General features: G+C 42.5%; 1 long non-coding RNA gene across 6 annotated transcripts in view; it reads right to left on the minus strand.

Moving 5' to 3' along the window:
• The window catches only part of LOC140896235 (uncharacterized), a 381,899-nt gene that overhangs the window by 224,315 nt on the left and 139,723 nt on the right, over nt 1–17,861 (minus strand). For 5 of the 6 annotated variants that reach the window (XR_012154476.1, XR_012154475.1, XR_012154474.1 and 2 more), the window contains exon 3: nt 6,786–6,905. The exons of the other annotated variant lie outside the window; for it this stretch is intronic. This is a non-coding gene — a long non-coding RNA (uncharacterized LOC140896235). The remainder of the gene's footprint in view (nt 1–6,785; nt 6,906–17,861) is intronic. 6 annotated transcript variants of the gene reach the window in all.

A 17,861-nucleotide genomic window follows, 5' to 3' on the forward strand; every position in this document is an offset into this window, starting at 1 on the left:
GGCTTGTTACTGAATATATAATACAAAGCTTCCCCTTGTGCCAGTCTTCCAGGGCTTGGTATTGGTGATAGCTTTACAGGAGTGAAATGAGGCACATCTGAAATGGCTGTAGCCACTAACACTTAGACAACAGCCAATATGTTTTTTGGCATCTCAGCAGAAAGATTGCTGTTATTTTGGCTAGCTCCTGTCAGACAGATAATAAAGGGTGGTGTTGGGAGTCTCTATCCACTCCCAAACAACATCCTGTTTCATATAACAGGGACAAAGTCTCTGTGTAGCGGTAGAGACAATTTTATGTTTTTCTAAGTAAACCCTGCCAAGTGCTAGATTAGCATTTTCACGTTCCCCTAATCACTGATGCATAACCTCAGTTTGGACAGCTGTTTGGAATTCCAGGCTGGATACCCAACACTCAGCAAACACATCTGATGCTCAGATGTGGTCTCTTGGCAGCTTGACCTCATGTCCATGTGTTCAGATGGCATTGTGCCCATTCATAAGTTAGTCAGACTGTTTCATTTGGATTAGTTGGCAAGTAATCATGAGTTTGGATGTGCAGCCAGCTACACCCCATACAAATGTCATCTCTGCTACTATATTCTCCCTCTTCGGAGAAAGCACTGCCATGTTTGGTGTTATACGTATCTTTATACCTGATTTCACCCACTGACATGTATGTGGGAAAAAAATTAGAGTGGAGGAAAGGCAGTTCATAACACAGTTAACTTAACACTTTAACTAAGAACTGGTCTGCTCCCATGGCTGAAACAAAAACCCAGAATAGTACCTTCTGTTCTCATATAAGGAAGATTAAAAAAAAAAAATCTTTGCCCTACAGAGGTTGTAGATGAGAAATACTCTGGAATGTGTGAAGCATAGGTGAAAAGTACAGAGAATCTGAATCTTATTTCATATAATTATTGTACTATTTTAATTAAGCTATGATTAAGCACTGCAATATTGTCCGAGTATTTTGGCAGTATAACAAATTATTATTGATATTATTTCAAAGTTTGTATGAAATTATTGGTATCATACACACTTTACACTCACCCCTGCCCCCAAATATCTCGTGACAGCAAATTTGAAATGTTAAATAGCTTAACAAAATTCTTATAGGAAGCTAGCAGATTAAATAAATGAATGTCATATTATGGAGCAACAGTAGGTGCCAAAAGTCAAGATTACAAATGAGTTTTTCTAATAAACTTGACTTGTCCTGACACCTCCCTGAACACACCTCGAAAATCCACATACACAAAAAGTCATATTGAACTCTAAACTCATATTGGTAGGTTGGACCTGGGATCAAAAAAGTTTTTTGTTTGTTTGTTTTTTTACCAAATATGGAGAGGGGGACCTCCAGTTGTAAGCTGCGCCTCTGTGACAGGTCCGGCACCACAGCGCCCTTTTGTGGCAGAGGTGGATGGGGTGTCAGGGCCTCGCCACTCTTAAGTTCCCACGTCCATCCCTTTCAGGGCATCCCAATGGCCAGTTTCCTCATGCTCACCCCTTGGTCGGGGTAGCGGGACCTAACAGTCCAAGTCCATGTGTCGCGCCCCCACATATCAGGGCAGCATGGCCCAGTGGCCAGAGTCCATACAACTCGCCCCGAGTATCAGGGCAGTGTGGCCCAACAGCCAGAGTCCATAGCCTTCCCCCTCTTAGGCGGGGAAGTGTATCCCAATGGCCGGAGTGGTAGGGGGACCCAGGCCCGCCCTCTCCACCGGGTCCCGACCCAGGGCTCTCCTATCGGCGGGGTTTCCCCTCGCGCTTACCCTTGCGGGGATCCTCCTGCAACATGCCACGTGTCAGTGCAGCTTTAATGCTGCTTGTCTCTAAAGTTCCCCTGGGTCACTTCCTACCATCAACATCGTGTTCTCCACTCCGGGGGGGGTGGGGGTCCTCCGGTCCACCCCCTCCAATCGAGACCTCTGTCTGGGACGCCGGGTGCATCCCAGCTTGGCTGGATCCTGGAGTGTTGGCTGTCCCTCCTCAGGAGCTGGCAGTGTGCCTCCTTTTCCTCTGGTGGTCAGCCCAGACTGAGCAGCTTTGCAGGTTTTTATACCTAGTCTCCAGTTGGAGCATGCCCAGCAGGGCTTCCGGGGCGGGGCTTCCTCTGCCAGGAAGGAAGGGTTAACCCCTGCGGTACTAGTGCGGGGCCACTCTGCCCTGTCACAGCCTCTAAGAAGGTGAGTCCAATAGCGGGGGGCATTACACGGAAAGCAAACTTGGTTGTGCACCATATTTGTGCTCTGGATTCTGGCACTGGCTGGGTACTGAAGTAGTCCCCAACATAAGTCAGACTGGACCCAGGAGTGCTCTAATTTATATTCCTGTAATGGCTCCACAGATGCACCCCAGAATAGCTGGAGTGCACTGCACTCCAGCCATGTCCCCATCTGCTCCCAGTATTTTCCCCATCAGCCAAGCCCTTTTATAAGGCCAATTAACAGAAGCTTGAAAACTGCACACAAACAGGACATCACAAGACAATATGTTGCTCACTTATTTCTGAGATTGTGGTTACTCTTTATGTTGCAAAAATTATTTATTAATACTTCTGCTCTCTACCTCCAGCACGCTGCTGTGCTTCACATTCCTTGCCATTCAGTAGATGAATGGACCATAGTGTGTTCACAGAATCACAGAAATGTAGGGTTGGAAGGAATATTGAGAAGTCATCAAATTCAGACCTCTGTGCTGAGGCAGGACCTAGTACACTTAAACCATTCCTGACAGGTGTTTGTGCAACCTGTTCTTAAAAACCTTCAGTGATGGGTTGGACTAGATGACCTCCTGAGGTCTCTTCCAACCCTAATCTTCTATGATTCTATGGGGATTCCACAACCTCCCTTGGAAGCCTATTCCAGAGCCTAACTATCCTTATAGTTAGAAAGATTTTCCTAACATCTAACCAAAATCTCTCTTGCTGCAGATTAAATCCATTACTTCTTGTCCTTCCTTCAGTGGACATTGAGAACAGTTGATCGTAATCCTCTTTATAACAGCCCTTAATGTAGTTGGAGCCTACTACCAAGTCCCCCCTCAGTCTTCTTTTCTCCTGACTAAACTTGCTCAGGTTTTTTAAACTTTTCCTCATAGGTCAGGTTTTCTAAACCTTTTATCTCTCCTCTGGATTCTCTCCAGTTTGTCCACATCTTTCCTAAAGGATGGACACAATTCTCCATCTGAGTCCTCACCAATGCTGAGTAGAGTGGAACAATTACCTCCTGTGTCTCACATATGACACTCCTGTTATTACATCCCAGAATGATATTATTGCCACTGCATTACATTGTTGACTCATATTTGATTTGTAATCCACTATAAACCCCCGACCTTTTCTGCAGTTCCCACACTTTACCAAAAACAACGAGGAGTTCGGTGGCACCTTAAAGACTTATTCGGGCATAAGCTTTTGTGGGTAAAAAACCCACTTCTTCAGATGCATGGAGTGTCTGTTAGTCTTTAAGGTGCTACCAGACTCCTCACTGTTTTTGTGGATACAGACTAACATGGCTACCTCTCTGATACTTTACACCCTACCAGTTTTTCCCCCATTTTGTAGTTGTGCATTTGATTTTTCCTTCCTAAGTGAAAGTAGTTTGCACTTGTCTTTATTACATAATTTCACATTTTGCTTGGATGGTGCTCTTTTTTGTGGTTTGTGTTCATTGACTTGACATCTTGCAGTTATTTAAATTGCCTTCCTTTTCCATTTAAAATTCGCTATTTGTGGGAGAACGTAGCATAAAGAGATGGATCTACAGAAACATCCATGATCATTCTACTGTCTAGTGGATGGAGATCCACAGCCATGGCCAGAGAAAGCCCAGTGTTCAGACATGAGTTTCACCATAGCACAGATAATTCCACCATCTCTCATTAATGCAGCCAACATGGTCATACAGAGAAATCTCATCTACTCTTTCACCATTTCAGCGTAGTCTTGTCAACATAAAGTAGTTCCCTCCAAATACTTACTGTTCTTCCCAAGCAGACAGAATGATGATTATGACACTTTGATATCTGTTTTTAAACATTTCTCTTTCATAAGGTAAGTGGTTTCTTTGAGCATAAAATGATATATTTCTACTTAGCTACATTAGCCACATACAGAAGCAGCAACAAGATTAGCTTGACTAACATACTATCCTTGCCGTTCAGTTTCCTATTTTGCAGTCATCTTTTGGGTCAAATGACAGGAAAGCCTTTAGTTCAATTTATTGTATATCCTTGCAATAAATCTTCCTGTGTTTGTTCATTGAAAAAAAACTTTTCTTCTCCTGTACCCATCTGGATGTGCCTACCATGCACCACTCAAAAGTCCATACTCTTGAGGCATCAAAAGTCAGGTTATTTTTCAACTCTTGGCCAATTGACACTACTAACAGGTTATGTACACTTCTTACTAGGAGACCACAACCTGCCTCTGCATTCAATGCTTTTACATAGCCACGGGGCTTGTCTACACTATGGTTTCTTCCCCCAACATTTGCTACCACAAGTTAGCTCCACCAGCATTAATAATAGTAAGAGTGTAGTGTTGGTCAGCTACTCGTGTTTTAACTTCTGTTATCTAGCCCTGCTCAGCACATAGCCAGAAGACACAGTCACTAGCAATTCTAGTGCACAGATTGTAGCAACAGTGGAAAAATTTAGGAAAGAAAGTTTGATTTTAAACACCTCCCTAAAGAGTGCAGGGTGATTTGGGCTGTGGCGTTTTCTCTTGATTGCATCTTTGCAGTACTTTCTTTTGTTATTGATAGAACTAGACCTTTTCCCCCATTATTGATGGAATTTGATTATTTTTACAAATATAGTAAGCCAAGAATAACATCTCTTGCATCAATATTGATTATGTGAAAAGTGCAGCTCTGGACACTGAAATGTAGAATATGACAATATGCTGGACAACAACAGACACATAATTTGGTGATTATGCCACTTTATTTGACACATCCTCAGCTACTCTTTATCTAAAATTCCTCAGTGGTGTTTTTCTTTGGAAAAAATACTTAAATATGACCTGCTATTCAGGTCATATTTAGTTTTGCTGTTAAGAGAGATGGCTCTAAAATTTCAGTTGCACATCCATTTAAAAGGTAATTTCATTTAAAAATAGTATCCAACTAGTGGAAATGAAGGAATTTTTCTATAAACCTTACAGTTTAGGGAAAGGTGTGAAAGCCTTTCAATAGCAGTTGGGTTTGAACTGGGCAAATATACATGAGTATGCTGCACTCAAACTTTTTGCCATTGCCAGTAGAAAAAAAAGGAAATGGAGAGAAATATAGCAGAGAAAGAGAAAAGATGGATGGTAGGGACAATTTTTTAATCAGTTCTCTTTTTTGTACCATTACTATTTTTCCCCTGTTCAGTCACTGATCTAAAATATTGTACTTTTCAAGGCAAAGTAATGTATAATGGTTTGCAACATAATATGGAACATCAGTGCTGCAGTTCAGGGTCAAACTCATTTAGCTAGGAACAGGATCTGAATGTGAACAGTGTCTATAACTGAACTTACTGACCCTCCGAGCTGCACATGACAATATTCAAAAGTTTGAGAGCTGGGGCACACCGCCAGGACTTGGGGCTTCTGCCCTGCAAGGGGCACCTGCTGGGGCTTGGGGCTTCAGCCCCACTCTTGCTGAGCTCTGGTAGGTGTGCCCCATGGGGCTGAAGTCCTGAGACCCACCTCCCCACTGGCAGAAGCCCCTTACCCCACCATCCCTATGCAAGGCAAAGGTCTTGAGTTCTCCCCTGCCCCACAAGTCTGGTAGACAGAGAAGGGTGGGGGTGTGATGGGCTCCCCAAGCCACACTAACTGTAAGAGAACTGCATGCAGCTCGCAAGCCACAGTTTGGTTACCCCTGGTCTATAACACTGTTCCTTGAACTGTCATGAAAGTTTCCCAGGTCTTAAAAGGGAAGGGAAGTCTCTAGTGCCAGGAAGAGCAGAAGGCGAGGTTTGGGGGGATTATTTTTTAGATTTCACTTCAGGGATTACCTGGACTGATCAGTGAGAGTGGCTTGCAGAAAATTAAGCAGTTGCTGAGGCACCTGAATTTGCTTCGCTTTACCAAGCATTGCTGAGAAAGGTATGATGTGAAAATTGTCCTGAAGCGACATAATATAAAGTATTAAGGGAAATGTTTTAAATTGAGCTAATTAACTCCATGGGACCCTGCATTTTCCCACTGAAAGTGCTTTCAGTCCAGAACCCTCCATCACAGATGTCATAGAAAATGAAATGTGGTATAATTTAGAAAAAAAGAAAGCTAATATAAAGGCCCCATAGTGAGAGACAAGTAAAGTTTCATTTTCTTGTTGTTGTGACTGAGATTAGGAGGAAATAAATCTCCCCAACTCCTTTAAATGAAGAACTTCCAGTAAAGAACCGCAGTCCCGTAACCCCTTTTCTGCCTTATGGATGTTTGAAGCTTGATCAAAAAGGTGACATTGGCTGGCCCCATATTCCTACATCTCTGTATTCCATGAAAAAAAATCAATAGAATTTCAAACAGCCATGTGGTCCCAAGCACCAGTAATGCACTAGGGTTTAAAACAGGAACTGGGATAAATGTTGAACCTAGGCAAACTTGCTCTGGATTCCAAAATGTAAATCATCCACAAGGATCAGAAAAAGAATAGATCCTTTCAAAAAACAAAGGGACATCAATTTAAAAGAATAAAAACAGGACAAGAGGGTTCTGATCCTTTATTTGGAATTTCTGGTCCATGATCAAAACTAAAACTAAGAAAATTATCTCTTACCATTGTCTTCAAAAGTCTCCCAGGATGGGCATATTTCCTCTGCTCCTGGCAGTTAACTATCACAACTCATTTTTGCAGCAAGTGATGTATTGGCCAGATCTTGGAAGAGAAATATAGCCCCTGTGGAAATGGAATGGATCAGGAAATTAGGGTTCATATTTGTCATGGACAAATTCATATTGTCATCCTAGGACAAATACCAGCCCTCTATTAGGATATGGTCCTCATTCTTTAAGCATTTCAATCAACACTTTGTTAATGGTGGGCTTCCAGCGGAATTAATATAATTTATATTTGAGTAATGTAATGTTTCATAAAATGATCTCAGATACACTCCACTTTAGAGTCTGATTCAGCAAGCTGCTGAGTACTCTCAGCTCCTATTGACCTCAGCGGGAATTGAGTATGCTCAGCACCTCATAGGAGCTCCACAACACTGGAGCCCTTACTGGGTAAGGGTATGAAAACATTGAAATCATATGGGCTGTAAACATTTATCCCATTGAAAGCAGTTATTTACTCAAGTAGACCTACTGAAGTCACTGGGTTTGCTCGTATATATAGCTACTCATTTAAAGGGAGTAACAGGTTCACAATTCAGCCCTACATGAGTACATCTATTCTTTTCCTTCATCTTCCACTGATTAAGCAAACATAATAAATATACATAATACTAAACATAATACAAATATTTTGGTTCTCTTTTCTTCTGTTTCATGGATTAATTATCTTTTCTCTTTAGTTTATTCTTTCAGGTTCTTCCCTGGTTATTATTTCAAGTTTCCTTACTGTGGACATGAAAATAAAAATGCATGTGATGAGCCTCTTGAGAGAAAATTGGCCAATGTTACACTATATAGAGAATTAGAGTTTCACTTCTCCAACACTGAACTCTAATAATACTGAACTTGGTGGGAGTGGTCTGATTACTACAATATATTGACTGTATTTGTGTCTCCCTCATGCTCGCTGTAACTTTCTGTGGTGTGTCGGTTTAAAAATAAGACAACTAAACTTAACACACAGTAACTTCATTTTGGACAGAAAATAAGTCCAAGGATTCCACTGTAATACTTACTCACATTGGGTGAAATTCTGGTCCCACTGAAGTCAATGGAATACTCCCATTGATATCAATGGGGTAGGATTTCACCCAGTGAGTGGTACCTTACTTCGTAAGTGGCTTCACTAACTTCAGTGGAATTATTTAGGATTAAGATGCAATTCCACAGAACTAAGAGTAGCACAGGTTAGCTCCAACTGAAGTATAAAGCATTCAGATGTAACTTCAACCTTTCAATTTGAAATAAAAAATTCTGAAATTAACCTGAGATGCACTTAAAACCAAGGTTTCTCTTAAGATTCAGAAGAATGAGTACGAGAAAAATAATGGAAGTGATTTTGTTTCATCAATTATTTTAAACACAGATAATTTCTTTTGGCAAACTGTTTAATATTGTATGTTTTAACCAGAGGAATACTGAAAAAAAATGTATAACTAAATGTTTAAACATCCCAATTCTATTTGGAAATGTTTCTTTAATACTTTTAAATTTCTTACATCTTGCTTATTTATTGATCTTTGATAGTTATAGTTGCTTAATATACTTTTTGTTAAAAAAATAAATAAAGGGCTTCACCACATGCCTGCTCATAATTTTGCACAGTATATGGGATAAAAGGCAGAAAACAGAATCATATTTCTATTTCACCTTTTGTTCCTGTAGATAAAAAAACACTTCATGCATATTATCAAAAGTAATTGAAATCATGAGACAAAATGAAGGGGAAAAAAACCCCTACAACTCTAATAAAGAAGGAGATTTCTCTCTGTTATGCAAAATCCTGACAAATTCTCAGTCAAACTATGTAATTTGAGCAATTGATTTGTGAGATAAAGGAAGATACTCTAATTCATGGCATCTGCTGCTTTCAATTCTCACATCTATGGGCTAGGTGTATCCCTGTGCAAAAGGTGAAGGGCAATGACATCATCTCAGGGGTAGCCCTGGGAGGCATTGTGCTCAGACAAGACATAATACCCTTCCTGCTTCCCTCTTGCTCCAGGTGGGAGGAAGATGATCGGGGTTGGGGGAGCCAAAATTTGTTGCTGGCCTATGATAAAAATCTACAAAAAGGTGTAAACCACCAGAGGGATATGGAATTACATAGAATAGTTCAAAGTGGAATAATTAGGAGCCAAAGGAGGAATAGTTAAGATGACTACCAGGAAAAACGTAGGAAAACTGAGATCAGTTAGACTGTCCAATAGTCTTGAGAAATTGGGCAAATTTCATCATTGGCAAATTTAAAACTAAACTTGGTATAACGTTTGTAAGTGTACAATAGGTAACAGTCCTAGCTTGGAAAGGAGATGGACTAAGATGATTCAATAGGTCTTTTTCTCCTAAAGGGTCCAATCCAGGTTCCACTGAAGCCAATAGCACTGTTGGCATTGACTTCAGCAAGATCATGATTGAGCTCAAAGTCCGTTAACACAATACATTTCCTTTATATCATCCTCTGTATAGCTAAAAATATAGTTGCAATGAACTATACTCCAATGCACATCCAAAGCTAAGATTTTCATATTCAAATATGAATATTCCACTTAAAAGAATTTGATATTCAATTTTGTTATCAGAGTTGCTAACCACTGTAAATATCACTTCCTTTCTCCTCCAGACAAAAGCAGGTTTGCATCCAAGAGATAAATTACACATTTGCTGGCAACCTGGATGACCCCAGGGACTGGAAATCTGATTCAAGCTTTTCACGTCTAGGCTACCGATTCAATCCTGACCCAGACCAGGAGCAGCTGGGAAGCTCTTACAAATCACCATCTATTAGGTGACCTATATGAAAGAAGGCAGTAGTTTCAGTACAGTTTCTGGTGGGAAAATGTCCAGACCACAAAAATTAGTCACAACTGTTATTAACTGGGGCCATGTTTGTAGTCTGAGAGACTAATGGTCATGGAGACTGCAAAATGACTTTCTGATGGGGAATCAAAGGGAAGCCACAAGGGTGGTCATGCAACCCTTTCCAGCAGTATGTTTCAGGTGCCCAGGGCAGCCAGCAGAGAGAAATCACTGTGGGGCAGAAGGTGGAACTGGGGAAGACCTGGCTGGTGGCTCCTACCCTGTGCTGGGCTCAGCTGCTAGTCCCAACTGGGCTGAGGAGAATGGGACTTCCTCTTCCCCTACACAGCATGCGGGGCCAGGTCAGACCCACCGCCAGATTTCTCCCCCAGCTGCAAGAAGCTCTGCAAACTTCCCCCAGCTACGCTTCCTTCACCCATAGCTCCTCAGCTGCAGAGGGAAGGACCCCTGTACAGGAAGCTGCTCCCCCATCTGCCCCCCCATCTGCCCCACCCCCATGCATCCAGACCCCCTCATACGCAGACCCTCCTGCTGAGCCTCACCCCACACACACATTCAGAACCCCAACAAGCTAACAAGCCCCTGCACCTGGAACACCCCGACAAGCCACCCACACCCAGATTCCCACCCCACCAAGCCCCAACCAGTTGCACCTGGATCCCCACCCCACTGAGCCTCACTTCCTCAGCATCTGGACTCCCCCACTGAGCCCACACACACACACAGACTCCCCTGCCTAGCTCTATCCCCTCCACGCTAAGCCCCAACCACCTTCACCTGGACGCCCTGCAGAGTCCCATTACCATTGTACCCAGAACTCCCCAACAAGCCCCTGTGCATCTCTGAACCTGGATCCCCCACTGAGCCGCCTGCACCCAGATTGCCCCACCCAGAACTCTCTCAACCTGTACGTGGATCCCCCCACACTAAGCCCGTCTACACTTGGATCCTGCCTTGCTGAGCCTACCTGGTGTACCTGGCATGGAGGGGCAGAGCCCTGGGGTATTTCTGGGGCAGGCCCCGTCCTTGCACTATGTCAGGGTTGGGTGCAGCCCCACTGCTGAGTCCATGTTTGGGGTGGGGATAGCTGCACAGTGATCTCCCACCTCTGTGAAGCCAGTGGCCTGTGCTGCCCAGTGCCATGCTGGAGCCTCCACATTTATTTGTCAAATACAATTTGCAGAATTTTAAACTATTGTGTGCAGAATTTTAATTTTTTTGGTGCAGAATTTTAAAAAAATGTTTACGCACAATGTCATCAGGAGTAACTGTGCCCCTTATTTTACAAGGCAGAGGCCAGAGGTCTGTGCCCCATTTATGGAGACACCTACCACCAAAAAACATGCAAATCTGATGTGTGCCCAAGTGGGATGAACACACATGCCTGTATATGAGCAAACCTGATTTGTATGGGCACTCACATACTCGGATATATGCAAGTGTGCATACAACACAGATGTGATCTGCAGCCCCTCCCTCCCCCTCATTTTTAAAATCAGGCTGTGCAATTTCATGAAGCAATTATTATAACATTGAGACAACAATGCACATTCAAACTGAATTATCTTCATTGCTTTGAAGCAGTTATTGTTTTTTATGTTTTCAAAATACCAAAAGGGCATAGCCTGCTATAAGAACTAAGCACATGCAAAATGTTATTTTTAATATTAACAATTGGGGCAAAATATTCTGCAATTCTCTAGCTGCAAAATGGCTGAAAATAGTCTAATGATTGTGTTTCAATAAAATAAACTGCCTCACCAGTGTGGATATTGGGTGCCACATTTCAGCCCTATGATATTTAAAATGGCTAATATATTAAGTAACCCAGATTTGTAATGCAAAAATCTCCTTACAATAATAAGGAGCAGCTTTTATAGTGCACCTCCAGTTCAGCAAAATCTCCCTTTCCATTTTGCATGCATAGGCCAAATTTTCAGATGTTTCCCTAATGAGTGCCTGCCATATTTGTGAATTCAGCATATTCATCTGAAGGTGCAATTACTCACACTCAAATATCTACCCATAGTACATGTTTACATGCACCACTACCTCCTAGAGCTTTTGTGTACAGCATAGACTTTTGTTTGTCCAGACCAGTGGTTCCCAATTTTGTTCCGCCGCTTGTGCAGGGAAAGCCCCTGGTGGGCCGGGCCAGTTTGTTTACCTTCCGCGTCCGCAGGTTAGGCCGATCACGGCTCCCAGTGGCCGCAGTTCGCTGCTCCAGGCCAATGGGAGCTGCGGGAAGCAGCGGCCAGTATATCCTTCAGCCCGCACCGCTTCCAGCAGCTCCCATTGGCCTGGAGCAGCGAACCGCAGCCACTGGGAGCCGCGATCTGCCGAACCTGCGGATGCGGCAGGTAAACAAACCAGCCCAGCCCACCAGGGGCTTTCCCTGCACAAGCGGCGGAACAAGTTTGAGACCCACTGGTCCAGACCAATACATCTGCAAATACTGGAGTCCTGGATGTGGGCAAGGAGGCTGTAACAGAGGCCAGGATTCTACATTGAAAAACAGATGCTCTGGGTCTGAATCTCCATTGCCTTGCTCCTTGGAATGTCATTTACGGTGTGCAGAGCAAAAAGGTAAATGATTACACACACACACACACACACCCCACAAGTATAAATGAACACACAAGGGGTAAGGCAGCGGACAATCAGGCTTGAGTTGTTCTAATTGACACCAGTTTCCCTCCCTCCTGGGAAACTGAGTTTATTAGTGCTTTGGCACAGCACAGACCTCTCCATCTAGATTCTTAGGTCATGTGCTTTTTTACAATCCTCATAACTGCAGAAAGGAAGAGGAAATCCATCCATAGTATAGATCAATCCTTTTCCCCAGCTATTTGGGCAAGAGTCCTTACTGTAACTTCTCCAGTTTGTCTGTGACTTCATGGCCTTCTGCCAGGGAAGATCATCAGCTTACATATCTCTTGTTGGGTTAAATTGGTGGAGTAACAAGCCAACCCACCCTCCTAACCCTGGCTGATCATGAATGCATCACAATACATTAGTGAACAATTTTGGGCAGGTCTCCCACTCCTACACGATATCTTCCCCTGAATGGCCAGTAAGCCGTACCATAGATGCTTTTTAAAACGTGGTTCAGGTGTGTCTAACTCCCAAATCCTGTTCATGCAGGTGGACCTCTGTGCCCAGGCAGAGCCCTATTGCCTTCCATGCAGTCTCAGGGATCTGTGTGGAACAGCTTGCAGAATCAGGGCCCAAGTCCTTACATATGTGGCGAATTCATCACAATTCAGAATAAGGGAGTATACTTTTATTGATTTTAAAAGTCTTGATTTATGTAACTTAGTCTTCCTAATGCTGGTCAATCAAATATCATTCATGCAGTATCAGGATTATAAATTATTCGCCAAGTTTTATATGAACTTTAAGTTTTCCTTACTCTAGCTAACACCAGCTGACAAAGGAAGTGCATGCCTTAGAACGTCTTCAGCAGAGCAAAGCTATTCAAGGTCTGGCATTTTTTAAACTTTATAATGCTGCAGGCTAGAAGAAATTCAAGTAGTAAGAACAAAACAACAACAACAACAAAAGATGCTTCCTCTTATTGTCATTTTAAGCCCTAAACAGCAAATGAATAATGGTTGGGACTTTTGCTAGGGGGATTTGTAGCCTAGCAATCAACACAGCTTTTCAGTATTATAAGAAATAGAATCTTGATATTGTATGACAACTGAATATGACAAATGAAAAGAGAAATTGTCAATGTAGGGTCTATTGTTTTGAGTGAGCATTTGACAATTATTATTATTTCTCATTTGTACTACAGATATGCTTAGAGATCCCAAAAAAAGATCAGGGCCCCCTTGTGCTAGGGGCTGTACAAACATATCATGAGAGAGGAGAGATTCCCTGCCCTGAACAATTTAAAAGCTAAATAGACAAGACAAATGGAGGACACAGAAATAGAACCATAGAGAGGGGATGGATCTTCCCAAGATTAGACAAGCAGGCTGCAGTACTGTGGATTAAAATAGCATATGGCTTGATCCTGCATAAATTTAGGCTCCAATCCTGCAATACGCTTTTTAAATCAATGGGGCTGACATTATTTGGAGCTCATTGCACGGCTGAGGCCACTGGCACCTGAGTAACTGAACTCTCATGAGTAGTCTCTTTGCCTCATACGTTTTGTATCTGCTTTATAACCTTTCTTTTGCATCTGAGATAGATGTTCTTGTTTCTAGCTAAAAACTCTTTTGATTTGCATTCTTCAAAACCATCTGTTCTTCCCCAGTCTATACACCTTTTAATTAAACAAAACCTGGTAATTTCTGTAAAATTAGCACAAATAGAACATGTTCCAATGTTTGATCCTTTCCAGTCTTTGATTTTCTCTTTAGATTTTCCTTTTATGTTGACATTGTACCTATCTGAAAGAATACACAAGAAAATAAAAATGCTCACACTTTTCTCATCAGTAACCTAATTTCCTGTATTAACAAAATAAATAATGTTAGTCAATAGTAAAAACACAAAATGTATGGCATAATATTATAGATAGTTGTGTGAATGGTTTATAGCACCTGTGTGGCACTGAAACAGTGGAAAAGAAAAAGGGGGAAAGAATCTGGCTCTTTGTGTGTGTGTGTTTTGTGGGGAGGGGGGGGATGAGAAAACCTGGATTTGTGCTGGAAATGGCCCACCTTGATTTTCATACACATTGTAAGGAGAGTGGTCACTTTGGATAAGGTATTACCAGCAGGAGAGTGAGTTTGTGTGTGTGGTTTTTGGAAAGGGGGGCGGAGGGTGAGAAAAACTGGATTTGTGCTGGAAATGGCCCAACTTGATTATCATACACATTGTAAGGAGAAAGAAAAGGAGTACTTGTGGCACCTTAGAGACTAACCAATTTATTTGAGCATGAGCTTTCGTGAGCTATAGCTCAATGCATCCGATGAAGTGAGCTGTAGCTCAAGAAAGCTCATGCTCAAATAAATTGGTTAGTCTCTAAGGTGCCACAAGTACTCCTTTTCTTTTTGCGAATACAGACTAACACGGCTGTTACTCTGAAACCTGTCATTGTAAGGAGAGTGATCACTTTAGATAAGCTATTACCAGCAGGAGAGTGGGGTGGGAGGAGGTATTGTTTCATGGTCTCTCTGTATATAATGTCTTCTGCAGTTTCCACAGTATGCATCCGATGAAGTGAGCTGTAGCTCACGAAAGCTTATGCTCAAATAAATTGGTTAGTCTCTAAGGTGCCACAAGTACCCCTCTTCTTTTTGCGAATATAGACTAATACGGCTATTACTCTGAAACCATCAGGACATAGCTAATCACCACCTTGAACCCCTTTTCTCTGGTCTTTGTCTGTTTTTCCTTTTAGATTGTAAGCTCTTTGGGGCAGAGACTGTGCCTTACTTTTATGTTAGTACAGCACATTATAGTGCCACTGGGAGTAAATTATAAACATCTTGACTTAGACATTCCAGAATTAAGAACAAGTTAATAATTACAGCATAGGCCTATCATGATCTAGGGACATTTGAGAAAGAAATAGGTAGAAGTGGGATAAAATAGCTAACAGGAATTAGGATACTGTGGTGTTTAGATGTTGCTTGTAATTATTAGAATTGGGAGCACTGGCTGTTGGGAGCCTGAAAGGACAGGAAACAGGAAGGAGTGGGGAGAAGCTGAGATGCTGGGAGAAAGCTACAGAGGGTGCAGCAGCAGCTTGGTAAAGAGGTTTCCACTTTGAAAATAAAGTCCTGTTGAAGCTTGTTAGTACCTTGCCTGGTTGATACAACAGATAGCTGGCATGACATTACCGTGTCTGCTAATCAGCAAACATTGCCACTTTGGCAAACAGCTTCTCCTCAAATAATGTCATTTAACATGGTCCCAACATCCGAGTAGCAGATAAGAGGAAGCTCACAGAAATCCTACAGACCCTATACATCACCTGCAATAAACAGAATAGTTGGTTTAGCAGGCAGACCACTGCAATAAACATTCATATTTTCATATTGTGGAAATACAGCCTAGTACTCGATCAGTATTCCAATGGGATTTACTTTTTGTTGGTTTAATAAGGGAAGTCATTTTTAGAATCTACAGATATTACCTGCAGTTTTATTTTTAATTGAAATAAAGATTGAAGTTAGTGCTCAACCTGTTTTCAATCATATGGGAATGGAAGCTTCTGGCTGCTTTATCTATCTGAAAACAGATCAATATTTAAAGTGTTAATTCGTTTGTAGGAAGCTAAACTTACTGACTTAAAGTACAAACTTCTCTAGACTGCAGGCCTCACATCCTGTGCAGCACAGGATACCTTAACAGCATGACAGGCACCCTGGAATTGTATAGCATAAATCCCACTGTATGCCCTCTCCCCTCACAGCCAGCCTAACTTCCAGCTTACTGGCCTCCCAGCATCACTGGGGAGAGCTAGTGACAGACTTTACTCTCCTTTTCCTCCTAGCAAATCAGCATCCTTCTTACCCTTAATTTCTTTACCCCTGCTCCAATGGGAGATTCACGGGGAGTAAACCCTGAGTGGCTGGGAGTGAAAGAGATATTGTGGGAGATCCCAGGGTCAGAGTAGGGTTACCACCTGGACAGTATTTGACCGGCCTGGCTTTTGTATGGATTTGCCAGTTGCCATAAAAATTATTTAATCTGCTGAGGATTTTTTACATGGGTCTAAATATTTGCATTATTATCACAATGCACTGGGATATCAAATGTTAAAAGTTTCTAAACATGCTACAGTGTTCCCACTTCCACAGTTTAAGCAATAACAGATCAAAACTGTTGAAAATACAACAGCTGTCGGCCCACCAACATGCAAGCACACTGTGTGTGTGTGAGTAAGAGAGGGTTTGAGTCACGGGAGAGTGAGGAGACATGCAGTGTTATCAGTCTTATCTATGTGTGTTCTCTCTCCAGATAATACAAGTCGCTGTTGAAGGGGGAGGCGGTTGCAGAGTTGCCTTATGGTTGCGGGGTTTGGGTTTGTGGCATGCTTCCTTTATGGGGAAGGGGGTGCTGGGTTTTTTGCACTTCAAAGGTGGTAACCCTACGTCAGAGGCAGATGCAGAGTTGGGGTGAGGATCCAGGCTGGGAAGAGGAGACCCCAAGCTGGAAGGAGAGAAAGCTGAAGAGAGAGATCCAAGCTCAGAGAGAGTTTAGAAATAGGAAGAGAGAGCTCAGCTGGGGATAGGGAAGAGACAGGGATGGTGTGATGTATGGGGCTAAAAATGCCTAGCTGCAGTGGTTAGGGAGAGATCAATAATGGAGACCACATCAGAACTGCTGTACTACAGTTTATTGAATTTCACTCAGCTATTTCCTGTGTAAAAGACCAGAGTAAAAAGTACAGAAGGCCTAGAAGCACAAACTAGTATTACATAAACTACAGATGAGGGGAGAGACACTTTGCTGTGGCAGGGGGAAGATACCGAGGCTGTACAAGAAAGTGAGAACCTCAGAAACAGAAAGTCTCTCCCCCTAGAGAAATATTGGGCGCTTCCCTTGAAGAGGACACACAGAGGGAATGGCCTGTCCTCTGTGTCCTCCATATGTACAAAATGTAAAATGCTGCATTTTCTGGCAAGCTGTGATCATATATGCAAGTTATATGTGGGTTTTGACATAGGTGAGTCTGCATATAAGGCATGATGGCCAAGGATGGCAGGAACAAGGGCACAGCAGAATAGCAAATAAAACTGCAAGAAAAATAACCACCACCAGACCCTCTCTACCTCAGCTCCCTCTTTGTGTCTCCCCCTGTTCCCCTAGTTCCCCTCCAGCTACTGTTTCTTTCCACCTGTGCCCCTAAGCAGCCATTGACCATTCTCTGCCTATCCCATCAGCAGCAACTCCCTCTCCTCTTCTCCCTGTCCCGCCCATCCAGCAAAATCTCTATTGAGCACCTGACTGGGACTCAGCTGCTCCACCTGGACTGGGACTAGGCCAAGCAGAGTAAGCTAAGTCCCAGTCAGTAAACTCAGTTTACAGAACTCCGTTTCCAACTCAGTACCTCTCCTAGAAAGAAGGACCTTCCTCAAGTAGCCCTCTCTCTTGTGGTGATGGGACAAAGAACATCCTCTTCTTCCATAAGTGTAAAATAGTTGTTACAATTTCTGGCAACTTCTTTACCCTATCAACTTTAAATATCTTCAGGGTAAAATGAAACTTAATTGCCTATTTTTTCCAT

This window comes from Lepidochelys kempii, chromosome 12, assembly GCF_965140285.1.
Source record: "Lepidochelys kempii isolate rLepKem1 chromosome 12, rLepKem1.hap1, whole genome shotgun sequence".
In the NCBI taxonomy this organism is placed as follows: Eukaryota; Metazoa; Chordata; order Testudines; family Cheloniidae; genus Lepidochelys; species Lepidochelys kempii.